This window comes from Neoarius graeffei, chromosome 22 (genome assembly GCF_027579695.1).
Source record: "Neoarius graeffei isolate fNeoGra1 chromosome 22, fNeoGra1.pri, whole genome shotgun sequence".
Classification (NCBI taxonomy): Eukaryota; Metazoa; Chordata; class Actinopteri; order Siluriformes; family Ariidae; genus Neoarius; species Neoarius graeffei.
This window is the reverse complement of record NC_083590.1, coordinates 57,566,803-57,583,754: the sequence shown is the minus strand read 5'-3', so window position 1 is coordinate 57,583,754 and position 16,952 is coordinate 57,566,803. Positions and strand designations below refer to the sequence as shown.

The 16,952-nt window shown below is 42.3% G+C and overlaps 1 protein-coding gene across 10 annotated transcripts in view; it reads right to left on the bottom strand.

Moving 5' to 3' along the window:
- LOC132870977 (zinc finger protein 345-like) overlaps positions 1-16,952 on the bottom strand; it is a 141,729-nt gene that overhangs the window by 36,540 nt on the left and 88,237 nt on the right. The gene's annotated exons all lie outside the window — the stretch shown is intronic.

Sequence of the window (16,952 nt, the reverse complement as noted above, 5' to 3'; positions counted from 1 at the left end):
CTTGTCGAATCTATGAAAAATGATCTTGATCGCTGGAACCTATTACCATTATCATTAGGAGGCAGAATTAACACTATTAAAATTATTGTGCTACCTAGATTTTTCTATCTGTTCCAGTGTATTCCTATCTTTTTGACAAAATCCTTCTTTTTGCTTATTGATAAACTGTTATCCTCATTCATCTGGAATAAAAAAAAAATTCCACGAATACGAAAGGACATTTTACAGCGGCACCGTGAACATGGAGGACTATCTTTACCCAACTTACAATATTATGACTGGTCGGCCAACATACGCGCTATGCTACATTGGCTTAACCCATCACAAGATAGTGACCCGAAATGGTTGCGGCTGGAAAAGTTGACATGTGAACCTGCCTCTTGACATGCTTTACTTTGCTCCAAGCTCCCACTACCAGAACCTATATCCAGATATTCTATAAATCCAGTTGTTAAGCACTCCTTGAAGATATGGGCACAGTTCAGACAAGCATTTTCACTTAATAACTTGTTAATTAATGCCCCATATCAAGAAACAATATGTTTAAACCTTCCATCATAGATGGATCCTTTGATATCTGGACCAGGAATGGATTAGCTACTTTAAAAGACTTCTATATTGATAAGAATTTTGCATCATTTGAGCAATTGAGATTAAAATATGAAATTCCCAACACTCACTTCTTCAAGTACCTGCAACTTCGCAACTTTGTTTCCTCAGAATCGGCTCAATTTCCATCTATGCCGCCCAGCTCTCTCCTTGACTCTCTTTTAGAGCTTAGCTCCAACCATAAAGGGCTTATCGGAAAAATTTACACGTCACTCATTTCTTATGACTTAGAACCCTTGGCACGTTTAAAAAACCAATGGGAAGAAGAGTTAGGCATAGAAATTACTGAGGATATGTGGGATTCCACATTAGATGGGATACATTCATCTTCAATTTGCTTAAGACATAAAATAATACAGTTCAAGACTGTACATAGGTTACACTGGTCTAAAGCGAGACTGGCAAAGTTGACACCAAATATTGACCCTAACTGTGACCGCTGTGGAGCAGCAACAGCCACTTTTTGTTCTGGATCTGCCCAAAATTAACAGGGTTCTGGCAATCTATATTCAAATTCTTTTCTGACCTACTAGGAATACCCATGGAACCTCTTGCTATAACAGTAATTTTTGGTGTAGTACTGCAGGACTTCCACCCCACTCGACATAGCAAAACATGATAGCCTTTGCTATGCTACTGGCTGGAAGACTCGTATTGCTTAAATGGAAAGATAAATCTCCTCCAACCTTCAATCAGTGGATCAGAGACCTTCTGCACCATCTGACTTTAGAAAAAATCCGCTATGCCACAAGAGGCTGTGCCCTCAATTTCTATACTATATGGCAACCAGTTTTAGATCATGCTGAAAAGATAGATGCCTCAGATATCTTAAATGTGTAGATGTAACCCCTCCTTTTTGTGTGTTTTTGTTTGTTTTATTTTATATTTTGTTTGTTTTCTTTTTGTTTTGTTTTTCTAATTATGTACAATTATTACTGAACCTGTGCTGTATTATGGATTTGTGGTGGTGCAGTGGGGTGGGGTTGTTTGTGGGGTGGGATTGTATTGAAATGTATGACAAATTGTATCTTTTATAACTGGAAAAAACAACAAAAACACTTTGTTTAAAAGTGAGCTCTTAGAACTTATCCCAGTCGAATCTGGAGTGAAACAAGGTGATATTCTGGCACCTACACCATTTGCTATCTTTTTTGCCATCGTGATTATGCAGGCCTTTTCACAAAACGATGCTGGCATACACACTCGATATCGCACAACAGGAAGGATTTTCAACATCCGTCGATTTGTTGCTGTAACTAAGACGTCCGTGGCTCTGATTGGTGATCATCTTTATGCTGACGACTGTGACCTTGTTACCCACAGTGAGAGAGATTTGCAGCTCCTTATGGACTGCTTTTCAACCACCTGTGATGAATTCAGACATACTATCAGTCTCAAGAAAACAGTCACCATGCTACGACCAGCACCAGGCAAGCCATACACCCCGCCATCGATATTCGTCAAGGGCAAACAACTAGAAGTTGTGGACACGTTTGTGTACCTTGGTAGCACATTATCTAGATCCAACACACTTGACAAAGAGATCTCTTATAGACTCTCGAAGGCATGCGATGCATTTGGTAAACTGGAATCAAGGCTCTGGTCACAATCAGACATCAAAGCAGCAACAAAAGTCAATGTGTATCATGCATGTGTGTTAACAACCATGCTGTACAGCTGTGAGACATGGACAACTTACAGCAGGCATATACAATGTCTTGAGCGTTTTCATCAGCGTTGTCTGCATCATATTCTGAAGATCTCATGGCTCTCTCATATGCCTGATACGAGAGTGCTGTAGTTGGCAAATACAACAAGTATTGAGTCCATGGTTATGAAACATCAACTTAGATGGTCTGGTCACCTTGTCCGCCTAGAAGACACTCGCATGCCTAAGCAGGTTATGTTTCGTGAGTTAGCACAAGGAAAACAACCGCAGTGAAAGCCCCGCAAGCGCTTTAAAGACAGACAATCTCAAAGACACATATCAATGTAGACACCTGGGAAGACCTTGCATCAGATCGGCAGGTGTGGAGAAATCTGATTGCTACTGGTGTCAAAGATTTCGAGAACAACAGAGTAGAGTATGCACAACAAAAACATGCAGGCAGATATATGAGAGATGTCACCCCTCTCCCAGAGCGAGGCTCAAAGGAGTCTCTTACGTGTGATCAGTGTGGCCACATCTGCTTCTCAAAAGTAGGTCTTCTCAGTGACAAACTGAGTCATCGGGAGGTCAATTACCAATATGACATCCCCGATGATACATGCACGATCTGCCATAAAGTGTATCGATCAGCCAGTAGACTCAAGCGCCATCAAAGTCAACATCCGGAAAGGCAAGCTGCTGCAGGAAGATTGACATGTCAGTAATGTGGAAAGAACTGCAAAACTCTTGTAGGTCTCAAAAACCATAGGAAGTATCATCAGCGACAAGAAAATAATCTTTCAGATGCTCCAAAAAAGTTTACGAATACAAGAAATGGTCTTACTCTGTCACGAGTTGACTTCCACTCTATCTATCTATCTATCTATCTATCTATCTATCTATCTATCTATCTATCTATCTATCTATCTATCTATGTTGTTGATTGCTGCCTCTTGTCAAATGATTGCAGTCTCATTCCTCAATTCTTCAATTTCTTCATCTTGCCTCCGTCCGTGTGCTCTCAAGTGTGAATTTAGTCCAGCAGCAGACTTGCAAGGCTTCATATCTACATGGCAGATAAAAAGTGGTGTCTTCACAGGATTGATTAGATCTGCCTGTGGAATCTCATTCTTGTGTGTTTTCATATGCTGCTTCAGTCCAGATGTCGATTTGCACACCTTGCTGCAAACAGTACAGGTGTTCTCTTGAGGCTTTGATTGCCATTTGATGCTTAACATTCGTCTCAAGCATTTTTGGTGAAATCTTTCAAGCCACTTCAAGTGACGGTAGAGTGTTGTCCAGGCTTCAGAGGAATACAATAAGGCAGTCAAGACACACGCTTGGTAAACTGTCACTTTGGTTTTATTACTTATTCCTCTATCTGACCACAAGCGCTTCTCTAACTTCCCAAAGGCAACAGAGGCTTTCTGGATCCGTGCATGTATTTCAGCATCTAATGAACCGTCTCTCGATATGGTACTTTCTAGGAATACAAACGTATCTACAACACTCAATCTGGTGCCATTTACTGTGATGTTAGGTTCACTGTATGGTACACCAGGTGGTGGAGTGAAGATAACCTTGGTCTTTTTCAAACTGATGGTAAGACCAAATGCAGTGGCTGCTCCAGAAAATCTGCCCATAACAGTCTGCATGTCTTTCTCGGAGTTTGTAATGAAAACTGCATCATCAGCATACAACAACTCACAGATTAGTGCATGGATGGTCTTGGATCTTGTGTTAAATCTTCTGATATTGAAGACTTTTCCAGTGGTCCTGAAATGGATACTTATGCCGATATTGCAGTCACCGAATGCATATACAAGTACAACAGCGAAGTAGATGGAGAATAGGGTTGGTGCTAGGATATCACTCTGTTTTATGCCATTATCAACTGCCATTTCATCTGAAAGTGATCCGTTGAAGGGAACACATGCTTTCACATTGCGATGCTGCCCTTTTACCATGTTGACAAAAATGGGAGGGCATCAGAGCTTTCCGAGAACCTTTCACAAGGACTCGTGGTTCACGGTGTCAAAAGCCTTAGTTAAGTCCACAAAGACTTGATACAAGGGAACATGCTGCTCGATACACTTCTCCTGCAGTTGTCTGGCAGAGAAGATCACGTCCATTGTTCCTCTTCCCGAATGAAAACCAGACTGTGACTCTTATCATTGACTGGACACACATGATCTGTCATTCTGTTTCAAAGAAGTCTGGACAACACTTTTCCAACTGCTTCTAGAAGCGTGATGCCACAATAATTATCACAGACTGACTTAGAGCCTTTACCTTCCCAACTTTTCTGGCTCAAGCTATATACAATTGATTTAACTTTTTCACCTCCTTTTTGTAACAATTCTATTGGAATCCCATCTAAGCCAGGCGCTTTGCCTGAATTTATTTGTTTGATGGCAAGGTCAGTCTCTTCCCGTGTGGGAATCGCATCCAACTCCTGAATCATATCTTTCTGTGGTAAGTTGTTAATAGCTGTTTCATCAACAACTGATGGATTGAAGAATAAATCGCTGAAGTGCTCTGTCCAACGGCCCATGAGTCCCTCAGAGCCTTTGATTATGGTTAAGCCATGTTTTGATTTGACAGGAACAACAGTTTTAAGAAATTAATTAAGAAATTAAGAAATAAAGCAAGTTTAAAAATGACTTCAGTTCCCCTTTAAGAGTGGCTGTTGCAGCAGGGGTAATTGCCAGATAACCCCCCACAATTGGCTTGCAATGCTATTTTCGAGGACCAGAATGAAGAGCTTAAGATGGGCATTAAAACATAGCTATAGACTAGGCTGTTACCGCTCACGGTTACCAGAGGACTAGCCCCCACTGTAACCCTAGCTGTATAGGCGAGAGCCCGAGGGCTACGGAAACGAAGATCAGTGCCACCCAATGCGCCCGACTGCATGGCGTGGGAAGGACTTTAGAGATGGACTAGGCTGCATGTTCATTTAAAACTGCTCTAACTTGCCCAACCATAACTGACTGTTATATGTACCAGAGATTTTCAAGCTTGTTGGGGCTGAAAGCACATGAAAGGTCAAACCAGAACGTCAAGGCACATCAAGTTAAAGTTGGTTATTGATTATGAAGAATGTCACACACATTTTGATGGGCTATAAGGTCATTCGCAAGATTTGACCCAGATTGCACTACAGCAGACTGTCAAATAATTATTAAACAGATAGGTAAATCAGACAGGCAATCAGGGGCGCCGCTAGGGGGGGAAAGTTAGGACGATTCTAAGGGCCTGGCACTGACAGGGGGGCCTGTGAGGAATATTAATATTATTTTAATAGTATTGCCTTGTGTAAGTTTTTGAAATAAAATATTTCATTTCATCTGTTAAATTATGCAAATTATACATGGTTATGATTTGCTATCACATTTTCCTTGAATTATTTATGATATTGTCATTTCACCTCTCCTCCCTTTTTAGTAATGGTACAGTCTGATTGTGGGCAGGGACAGTGAACTGTGTAGCTCCGTGTGTGCACAGCGCCGCTATTAGTGCAGCTCACATCAGCTGGCGGTTTCTCTCCGTGCGCAACAGAGGTGAACATTCTAGAAGTTGCTAAGCAGGAGTCATGGTGGTGAGATAAATTATGAAGTCCGGATATCAAAAACGGAAGGAGAAGCAGCAGAAAGCTGAAAGGGAGAAAAAGGGTCGACAATTGGTGACTCAGTTTTTCCCAGAGAAAGCTAGCCTATTATTCACTGACACTCTATGCCATTACAGCATGTTAGCTAATGATAGACTAGCAGATTTCATTTTAACCGAGTTGGACTATCAAGACAACACTTTTCAATAAGCAGTGCAGTGTCATTTTATTTAAATACTTCACGTTTATTGCCATGGAAGAGCAGATGAATGTAATGTAGAAGTTCTGCACAGAACTAGCTAAACTTGTGCAGTAAACTAGCCTACATGATACTGGTGCTAATAACTGGTTTCGAAACTAATGAGGTGCCCTCAACATCCACAGATTCAGCCTCAGGGATAGGACCCCAGCCCTCAACCCAAATCCTAGGAGAAGGAGGTGAGCAATACAATCCATAAATAAAGGATTTAGGGTTAAAAACTATTTTAATTGCTAGGCTACAGTAAGCAGCATTAGGCTATTAAGACTTACATTAAAATGAAATGACATTTCTTTTTTTATGAGCAACTATTCTTAGGTAACTTAGTATGGAGTTCATTCAATCAAAATGTTCACATGTTAAATCTCGCTGGGGTACACGCTGCAGGATCAAGTGAGGAAGTGTCAGCTTTTTTTGGCTTCATCAATTGTCTTTACAAATTTGTAAGTGCCAGTCCAGAACGATGGGCCATATACAAAGAAACTACCGGCTGCTCTCTCCACAGCTTGTCTGACACTCGCTGGAGTGCAAGAATTGATGCTGTTAAACCGGCAACAGTCTATTCAGTCTAATTCTGACAGTTCTGCATTTAAAATGTTCATATACCAAATAATTGTATCACCTAAACTTGCTCAGCAGCTGATCACGTGGATAGTAAAGTAGAAGTGCCAGCCAAAAACAGACTTCAAATTAAATTGCTTGCGCTTGAAAATTTTACGGGGGGGGGGGGGGGGGGGGGGGGGGGGGGCTAAATTGTAATCTTCCATAGGGCCCAAGATTTCTAGCGGCGCCCCTGCAGGCAATTGTATAATTTATTAAAAACTTGAGGCAACACTCATTACAGTGTTTTCCATGAGTTACCTCGACCATGGTGGCCGAAGCAATTTGAAAACACAACACCATTTGATTTGAGCCTGATAACATTAACTTTACAGTATCTACTACAGTCATCCACTAGTACAAACAATACTATGGTTATCAATTTAAGACAGCAAACCGATAATGTCAATGCAGAAGTTAGCATTGATAATTAGCATTCATCAAACTTTGGCTTAGTTAGGAAATATTAACATTAGCGTGTCCAACTATCATCTCCTTGCTTTAAAATGGTGCGCTGTTGAATTTGTAGAGTTTTAGCTTGTTTGAGTCAGAAAAGCTGCTAACACATCCGATAGCATGTATTAGTCATTCAAAATACAAGCACATGCTCTAACCAGAGCTCAAAATAGGTCTATTTTTGGCTAAAATTAAATTATTCTGCATGTTCTCTATTTAATATTTTATATTTTATTAAAAACAAAACAAAAAACATTTGAACACAGGTAACCACTTCTGCTTCATTTCTTTGAGGGCTGAAATGTATGCTCTAAGTCTTTTTTTTTTTTAAACAGTTGAACTCCTTAACCATGCATTGCAGGTGTGACCTTTTTGCTGTGGCATCACCATTCATACTGATACAACCAGTGTGTTGACACTTAAATTACTAAAGCACAAAATTGTTTTGAGCAAGTTCTTCATAGATCTAACCTCTTAATTTTGCTCTCAAAGTGCACCAGTTTGATACATTTAACTTTAAAATAAACAAAATTTTCTCTCAGGGGAGCATGCCCCCAGAGCGAGGGCCACTGACCATAGTTTCACAAAATCCTGAGGGAAACACTGTATAACTCTGTCTTTTTTTTTTTTTAAATAAATACTGTCAGTGGAACATCTACCTGTTCTTTTGCAAGTTAGGGAAGCTGTGAAAGAAATCCCTCTCAACTTAAAATGTAAAAGTAGGTGACCGTGACTGTGCGACATATCCTCGGAGCATGTTGATGGGTAGTGATGGGTAGAAGCTGTTTTTCAGTCTATAGATGTCCCCCCTTGCACTAATGTCACATTTACGTTAGCAACCGTCGCTACCCTATACCTGGAGGACAAGCGAAGTTTGTTTATACACTGTTCACATACTAAAGCCAAGTGGAGATATCTGGCATCTGTTGCTGTTGTCTGAAGAAAACTACAGCTAAAAAGCTCTACTACCAGATAATCTTGGACAGAAAGAAGAGAAGGATTGATATATATGGAAATTAGAGTTTATTAGCGGTTATGATCCATACAAAATTCCTTGAAACAACTGGAGTGACGGTGTAGATTTGTGGCCTGGCATTAGCTACATGTTGGAACATACTCCCCCCCCCAAAGAGTCCCAACATGCAAGAACAGTTAAAATAACTACAAAAGCAAGAAAACCTTCTTTGTGTAAAGAAATTTTTCCCGACATCAGCTTTTGGGAACAGAATGCTGCAAAAGCCAAAAGTACTGACTCTCAGAGGACTCCTACCTGAACTCTGGGCTAGATGGTATTCCTGGCCCTCCATGTCTCAACAACCCCAAGGACATCTAGTTACAGAGCTATCTGTACTCCATAATTTATATATTGATACTTACTGTTAAATCATGTTTGAGAGTGATTGGCAATTGGGTTGCGCTTGTGCATTCTGTGCTACGCACTTCCTGGCTCCCGAATTGTTTGCGACAAGTCTTTTTTTTTTTTTTCTGCAAGTGTTGGCATTAATTACTAATCTTTTTTAAAAAAATATTTTTCTACAAATAATTTTCCAGTATCCTCTTCATTTTTATTGTACTTTCGCTTTCCTTTTTGTACTTCCCACTTTCGCTTTCCTTTTTCTGTTTTTTTCTATCTCTTTTTTCAGAAGAACGCCGAGACCGGAAGCTTTCTTTTTTCTCCCCCTGTGTAAAGATCACAAGCGGAGGCCATCCACATCAGATCTGCTTTAATATCAACAGATCTTCAATTAAGGTACGTGAATCCTTTCATCATGGCATACCTTCAGCCTGTTCAGTGTGCCGAGTGCAGGATGTTTAGTCATTTTCCCTCCATCGCTCGTGACAGCTTCATTTGTGATAAGTGCAGATTAGTTAGCTCTCTGATGGAGAAGATTATAGTGTTAGAAGCATGTGTCCAGGATTTAGAGAAGGCCAGTGAGCATGAGACCAGTGTAGTTTCTGCAGGGGAAAGTCTGGATGCCCTAGGTGAAGTTAGTAATCCCCCAACTCCGACATTAGAGCCCTTACAGTAGGGCGAATGGGTGACGACTCGATGGCATAAGCATACAGCCAAAGCTACCGCTGAGGCTCGCCCATGGGAGCACCACTCCTCTCCGAATCACGTGTCAAATAGGTTTGCGCTTCTTAGTGATGCACCTGCTGAGAAACCTGAAAGAGCTCTGGTTATAGGGGACCATCATATGGCACATGAAATTAGCTCAGCCTTTCGGGGCACCAGCAGCTTTAGTCAGGTGTATACCAGGAGCCAGGGCGTCGGACATAGCAGGTAATCTCAGGGTCCTAGGCAAGCATAGGTTCTCAAAGATAGTTATCCATGCAGGAGCTAATGATATACACCTTTGTCAGTCTGAGGTTACTAAGAGTAACTTTGTAGAGATGTTTAAATTAGCAAAGGTGATGTCCGATGCTGTAGTATGCTCTGGCCCCATCCCAATGCGGCGTAGCGATATAGCTTACAGCAGGTTATGGTTGTTGAACTGCTGGTTGTCCAGGTGGTGCTCTGAAAACAGTGTGGGATTTATAGATAATTGGGCTAATTTTGAGGGCACTGCTGGCCTGTTAGGGCAGGACGGTATCCATCCCACTCGGGAAGGTGCTGCACTCATTTTCTGCAGCATAGGTCATAGTCTCAGAACAGGCCTAGTTAATTTCTGACAATCCAGAGCCAAGGCCAGGGAGCAGACAAATAGGCTAAACTGACTGTCTGCTAGCTGCACAGAGTCATCACTCAGGGTCCACTACATCGAGATTGTCTCTGTTCCCTGAGCTAAACAAAAAGGTAGAAATATTCAGAGAGTTTGTTCCAGTAACCTAACCCAGCGATTCTCAACCACTGTGCCGCGGCACATTAGTGTGCCATGAGAGATCATCAGGTGTACCATGGGAAATTATACAATTTCACTTAATAATTGGTCTGAAAATTATTATTTACTGTAAATAATTTGTCTTCGTTTGTCTATGCCAGCAACGTATAGTGACAGGCAGAACAATTAAATACTCTTCCACTAGATGGCAGCAGGTAGCTAATTAACCTGTGTATCTACCTGTTGCTGGTGACTAAATTGACCATAGGTGTGAATGTGATTGTGAATGGTTGTCTGTGTCTATGTGTCAGCCCTGTGATGACCTGGCGACTTGTCCAGGGTGTACCCCGCCTTTCACCCGTAGTCAGCTGGGATAGGCTCCAGCTTGCCTGCGACCCTGTAGAACAGGATAAAGCAGCTAGAGATGAGATCTACCTGTTGCCATTCAAACAATAGAATTAGTAATGCTTCGGGTGTGACAGTGGTGACAGTGATGGATAAATATTTGAAAGGAAAACATACACAATCCAAACTGGGTCCTGGAGAAAATTCTGACCCAGATGAAGGCCCTAATATGAGTAGAGGTCAGAAGAAAGCAAAAAAGGTGATTTTCCACAACCTATCTATGCGAGCTGGGCTTTTCAAGCATGACTGCTATAAAAACTAAAAAAGGAGAGTGACTCATAGCTGTTGAGGAAGATCTTTATGTGTATCTTTCTTCAATTCCTGCGAGTATATCAGCTTTGTGTGCAACTAAACAGACCCAGGTTTCACACTGAGTAAGTAAATTGAGACTAGATGATCATATTTCATTATATATACTTTTTGTGACTTTTTTTTTTTGGTGGTGTGCCGTGGGATTTTTCGAATGTAAAATATGTGCCATGGCTCAAGAAAGGTTGGGAAACACTGACCTAATCAATAAAAAATTAGATCATTCTGACTGTACAGCCGCTGCCAACACATTTGATCTAAAGGTGGGGCTATTAAATATTAGATCTCTTACATCTAAAGCACTAATAGTTAATGAACTCATTACTGATCAGGAGTTTAACGTACTTTGTTTAACTGAAACATGGATGAAGCCAAATGAATATATAGCATTAAATGAAGATAGTCCTCCTGGATAAAGTTATACAACCCCGATTCCAAAAAAGTTGGGACAAAGTACAAATTGTAAATAAAAACGGAATGCAATGATGTGGAAGTTTCAAAATTCCATATTTTATTCAGAATAGAACATAGATGACATATCGAATGTTTAAACTGAGAAAATGTATCATTTAAAGAGAAAAATTAGGTGACTTTAAATTTCATGATGACAACACATCTCAAAAAAGTTGGGACAAGGCCATGTTTACCACTGTGAGACATCCCCTTTTCTCTTTACAACAGTCTGTAAACATCTGGGGACTGAGGAGACAAGTTGCTCAAGTTTAGGGATAGGAATGTCAACCCATTCTTGTCTAATGTAGCATTCTAGTTGCTCAACTGTCTTAGGTCTTTTTTGTCATATCTCCCGTTTTATAATGCGCCAAATGTTTTCTATGGGTGAAAGATCTGGACTGCAGGCTGGCCAGTTCAGTACCCGGACCCTTCTACGCAGCCACGATGCTGTAATTGATGCAGTATGTGGTTTGGCATTGTCATGTTGGAAAATGCAAAGTCTTCCCTGAAAGAGACGTCGTCTGGATGGGAGAATATGTTGCTCTAGAACCTGGATCTACCTTTCAGCATTGATGGTGTCTTTCCAGATGTGTAAGCTGCCCATGCCACATGCACTAATGCAACCCCATACCATCAGAGATGCAGGCTTCTGAACTGAGCGCTGATAACAACTTGGGTCGTCCTTCTCCTCTTTAGTCCGAATGACACGGCATCCCTGATTTCCATAAAGAACTTCACATTTTGATTCGTCTGACCACAGAACAGTTTTCCACTTTGCCACAGTCCATTTTAAATGAGCCTTGGCCCAAAGAAGATATCTGCGCTTCTGGATCATGTTTAGATATGGCTTCTTCTCTGAAGTATAGAGTTTTAGCTGGCAACGGCGGATGGCACGGTGAATTGTGTTCACAGATAATGTTCTCTGGAAATATTCCTGAGCCCATGTTGTGATTTCTAATATAGAAGCATGCCTGTATGTGATGCAGTGCCGTCTAAGGGCCCGAAGATCACGGGCACCCAGTATGGTTTTCCGGCCTGGACCCTTACGCACAGAGATTATTCCAGACTCTAGCTGTTCCTTTTTTGTACCTTTAACTTTTCCAGCTTCTTATTGCCCCTGTCCCAACTTTTTTGAGATGTGTTGCTGTCATGAAATTTCAAATGAGCCAATATTTGGCATAAAATTTCAAAATGTTTCACTTTCAACATTTGATATGTTGTCTATGTTCTATTGTGAATACAATATCAGTTTTTGAGATTTGTAAATTATTGCATTCCATTTTTATTTACAATTTGTACTTTGTCCCAACTTTTTTTGGAATCGGGGTTGTAAGAATGCGTAAGTGGGAGCTCAGTACTCCGACTCTGATGTGATTGAGTAAGGTGACAAGTTTTTTTATTTCATCTAATTTAGGGAATTGAAAAAACTAATATTATTTGGTAGTGGGCACATAGGAAAGTGTATAGTTCTATTGTAGGACTAGTTGGTACAATCCCTTGCAGAGTGCACCTACTTGAGTTAACACTGGTGGGGAGGGACGTGCAAACTGAGGTTCTCCAGGTGGGCACCCTCCTTCTTAGGTGTTTCGATGATAGGCCCACAAAACCTCCAGAGGGCTCATCGGCGAAATCGGGCATCCCAGGTGTGCCCCCCTCTGGTTTAACTGTCACTATTCACCCTAATGGAGCGGCTGTTATTTGGGGGCACAGGTGATGTCTCTCTTCTTAATCCAAAGCCACCGACTGGCCTATTCGGCGGCACTGGAAAGGGCTTTGATGGCTTGCCATTGGGCTTGACCTCTGACTCCCATGCCCTTACGCAACCTGGTGGTTGACTTACCAACAAAACCTCTGCAGCCGACCTCAACTGGGCAGACCCTAGCCTTCCAGCCATGTTGCTCAGCATCAGCTGCCAGCTCAGCATACTTCAAGCTTTTGCGCTCATATGCCTCCTCCCCAGCATCCTCCCAGGGCACGTTCAGCTCTGTTATGTAAATGGAGCAAAGTGAGGAGGACTAAAGCACAAGGTCTGGTCTGAGATTTGTTTCGGCGATCTCAGCTGGGAAGCAGACCCGCTGGTTCAAGTCCACCGATAGCTTCCAGACTCACGCCCCACCTAGCTGGCCGATGTGTGGCTTGGATGTATGGACTTCGTCATATTTCGCTCCTGCACTGACAAATTTTAATCGCAGATGAGCGATAGGCTGATGAAGGAGGAGGTAGGGCATTGATGGATGTCCGCCTGGTCTTCAGCATTGATACAAGGCACTTCAGCACCTGGTCGTGTCACCAGGTGTAACAGCCTTGTTTCAGGCTTGTTTTGCAGCACACCAGGATGTGCTTCAGGTTGGCCGGAGACTGACAGAGGGGGCATGTATGGTCTTCTCCGTACCACTGGTTGAGGTTGATTGGAGATGGCAGGACATCATAGGTGGCTCATATGACGAAGCTGCTTTGATGTGCTTCCATGTTCCACAGATCCCTCCAAGAGAATTTTCTTTTCTCAACCCTTCCCATCACATCCACTGCCCTTGCTTTGATTGAGAAGCGGCCTTTGCGCACCTCATTGCTTGTTCTCGGTGGCATACCTCCTCAACTACAAGACCTTGGTGCTGTGATGGTGTTTCTTTGTGCCAGGATATATTGCTTTCTCCAAGCTCAAGGCCTCCTCTCCCTTGCTGCACATGACCAATGATGTCCTGATGCTTAAGGGATGACTTTGCCTGCTGCATAGCTTGTGAAGGGATCCACTTTCTTCCAGTTTCCAGAATGGGAGCTGTTCAGGCAAAATAAGGACCGTGGGATTCTGTCTGTCATTTCCAGCCTAACTTTGGAGCACTTGTATTCCTCTGTTAGAGTGGATACTGGAAGTTCAAGAATACCTTTCCCATACAGGCCTGTGCTGGTAATGCGCCTGGGGAGACCAAGCCATATTTTTGCAAATGAACTAAACAGCCTCTCCAGTTTCTCAACCTTGGAGAGTGGGATCTCATACAGTGGCGCTTGAAAGTTTGTGAACCCTTTAGAATTTTCTATATTTATGCATAAATATGACCTAAAACATCATCAGATTGTCACACAAGTCCTAAAAGTAGATAAAGAGAATCCAGTTAAACAAATGAGACCAAAATATTGTACTTGGTCATTTATTTATTGAGGACAATGATCCAATATTACATAACTGTGAGTGGCAAAAATATGTGAACCTTTGCTTTCAGTATCTGGTGTGACCCCCTTGTGCAGCAATAACTGCAACTAAATGTTTCCGGTAACTGTTGATCAGTCCTGCACACCGGCTTGGAGGAATTTTAGCCCATTCCTCCATACAGAACAGCTTCAACTCTGGGATGTTGGTGGGTTTTCTCACATGAACTGCTTGCTTCAGGTCCTTCCACAACATTTCCATTGGATTAAGGTCAGGACTTTGACTTGGCCATTCCAAAACATTAACTTTATTCTTCTTTAACCATTCTTTGGTAGAACGACTTGTGTGCTTAGGGTCGTTGTCTTGCTGCATGACCCACCTTCTCTTGAGATTCAGTTCATGGACAGATGTCCTGACATTTTCCTTTAGAATTCGCTGGTATAATTCAGAATTCATTGTTCCATCAATGATGGCAAGCCGTCCTGGCCCAGATGCAGCAAAACAGGCCCAAACCATGATTCTACCACCACCATGATTCTACCACCACCACCAGATGGGATAAGGTTCTTATGCAGGAATGCAGCGTTTTCCTTTCTCCAAACATAACGCTTATCATTTAAACCAAAAAGTTCTATTTTGGTCTCTTCCGTCCACAAAACATTTTTCCAATAGCCTTCTGGCTTGTCCACATGATCTTTAGCAAACTGCAGACGAGCAGCAATGTTCTTTTCGAGAGCAGCGACTTTCTCCTTGCAACCCTGCCATGCACACCATTGTTGTTCAGTGTTCTCGTGATGGTGGACTCATGAACATTAACATTAGCCAATGTGAGAGAGGCCTTCAGTTGCTTAGAAGTTACCCTGGGGTCCTTTATGACCTCGCCGACTATTACACGCCTTGCTCTTGGAGTGATCTTTGTTGGTCGACCACTCCTGGAGAGCATAACAATGGTCTTGAATTTCCTCCATTTGTACACAATCTGTCTGACTGTGGATTGGTGGAGTCCAAACTCTTTAGAGATGGTTTTGTAACCTTTTCCAGCCTGATGAGCATCAACAGTGCTTTTTCTGAGGTCCTAAGAAATCTCCTTTGTTCGTGCCATGATACACTTCCACAAACATGTGTTGTGAAGATCAGACTTTGATAGATCCCTGTTCTTTAAATAAAACAGGGTGCCCACTCACACCTTATTGTCATACCATTGATTGAAAACACCTGACTAATTTCACCTTCAAATTAATTGCTCATCCTAGAGGTTCACATACTTTTGCCACTCACAGATATGTAATATTGGATCATTTTCCTCAATAAATAAATGATCAAGTATAATATTTGTGTCTCATTTGTTTAACTGGGTTCTCTTTATCTACTTCTTGGACTCATGCAAAAATCTGATGATGTTTTAGGTCATATATATGCAGAAATATAGAAAATTCTAAAGGGTTCACAAACTTTCAAGCACCACTGTAGATGGTCAAGGGCCACAACAGCCAGGGGAGGAGACAGAACTGAAAGCACCAGAGCTTCAACCTGCCCAGTAGGAAGGACCTGTCAATGCTCTCCAGGCCACTGATGGTATCCTACCTAATCTGGTCTGCTTGGTCTACATCTTTGAGGGTTGTCTCGTACCAGCGTCCAAAACTCTTAACAGGTTTCTCTGCCACCATTGGTATGGGCTCCTCACGAATGTAAAAGCGTTGCTCGAACAGCTTCCCTCTGACGACTGATATGCTCCTGGACTTGCTTGGATTTATTTTCATTCTAGCCCACTCGATGTTCTCTTGGAGCTTCTTCAGTAGTCGCCTAGTGCAGGGCTTGCTTGTTGTAAGTATGGTCATATCATCCATGTATGCCCTGATAGGAGGGAGTCGGAGACCAGGTTTGAGCTGCTCTCCTCCTACCACCCACCAAAAGGCCCAGATGATGACCTCCATGGCCATGGTGAAAGCTAGCAAGGAGATAGTGCATCCTGCCATGAGGCCAATTTCCAGTCACTGCCATGCTGTAGTGAATTCATCAGTTGTAAGGCAAAGCTGTATGTCCTGGAAATAGGATTTGACTAGGGCTGTGATGGGCTCTGGGACACTGAAGTAACTGAAAGCAGACCAAAGGAGATTGTGAGGAACTAAGCCAAAGGCAGTGATGAGGTCCAGGAACACAACATGGAGGTCTCTTCCATCTTTTTTGGCGGCTTCGATTTGATGCCAGATCATGTTTGCATGCTCCAAACACCCAGAGAAGCCTGGGATCCCCGCCTTCTAAACAGACATGTCAATATAGTAGTAGTTCTTCTCAAGGTAGGCTGTCAGCCTGTGAGCCAAAATGCTGAAGAAAACCTTCCCTTCAAATGTTCAAAAGACTGATGTGGCAAAACTGGTTGATGATAGCAGAATCCTTTTGCTTTGGAATTAGGACACCCCCTGCCCTCCTCCAGGCTGTGGGTATTGCTTGTTTCTGCCACAACCACCCTCATCAGTCTCCACAGGAACTGTAAAAAATCTGGAGCATTCTTGTAAAGCCTGTATGGTACTCTCTTGGGCCCAGGGGACGATGCAGCTCTTGACCGATGTACAGTTGTTACCACCTCACTCCACTTGGGAGGGCTGATGTCCAAGAAAAGGTATTGGTAGCATGTC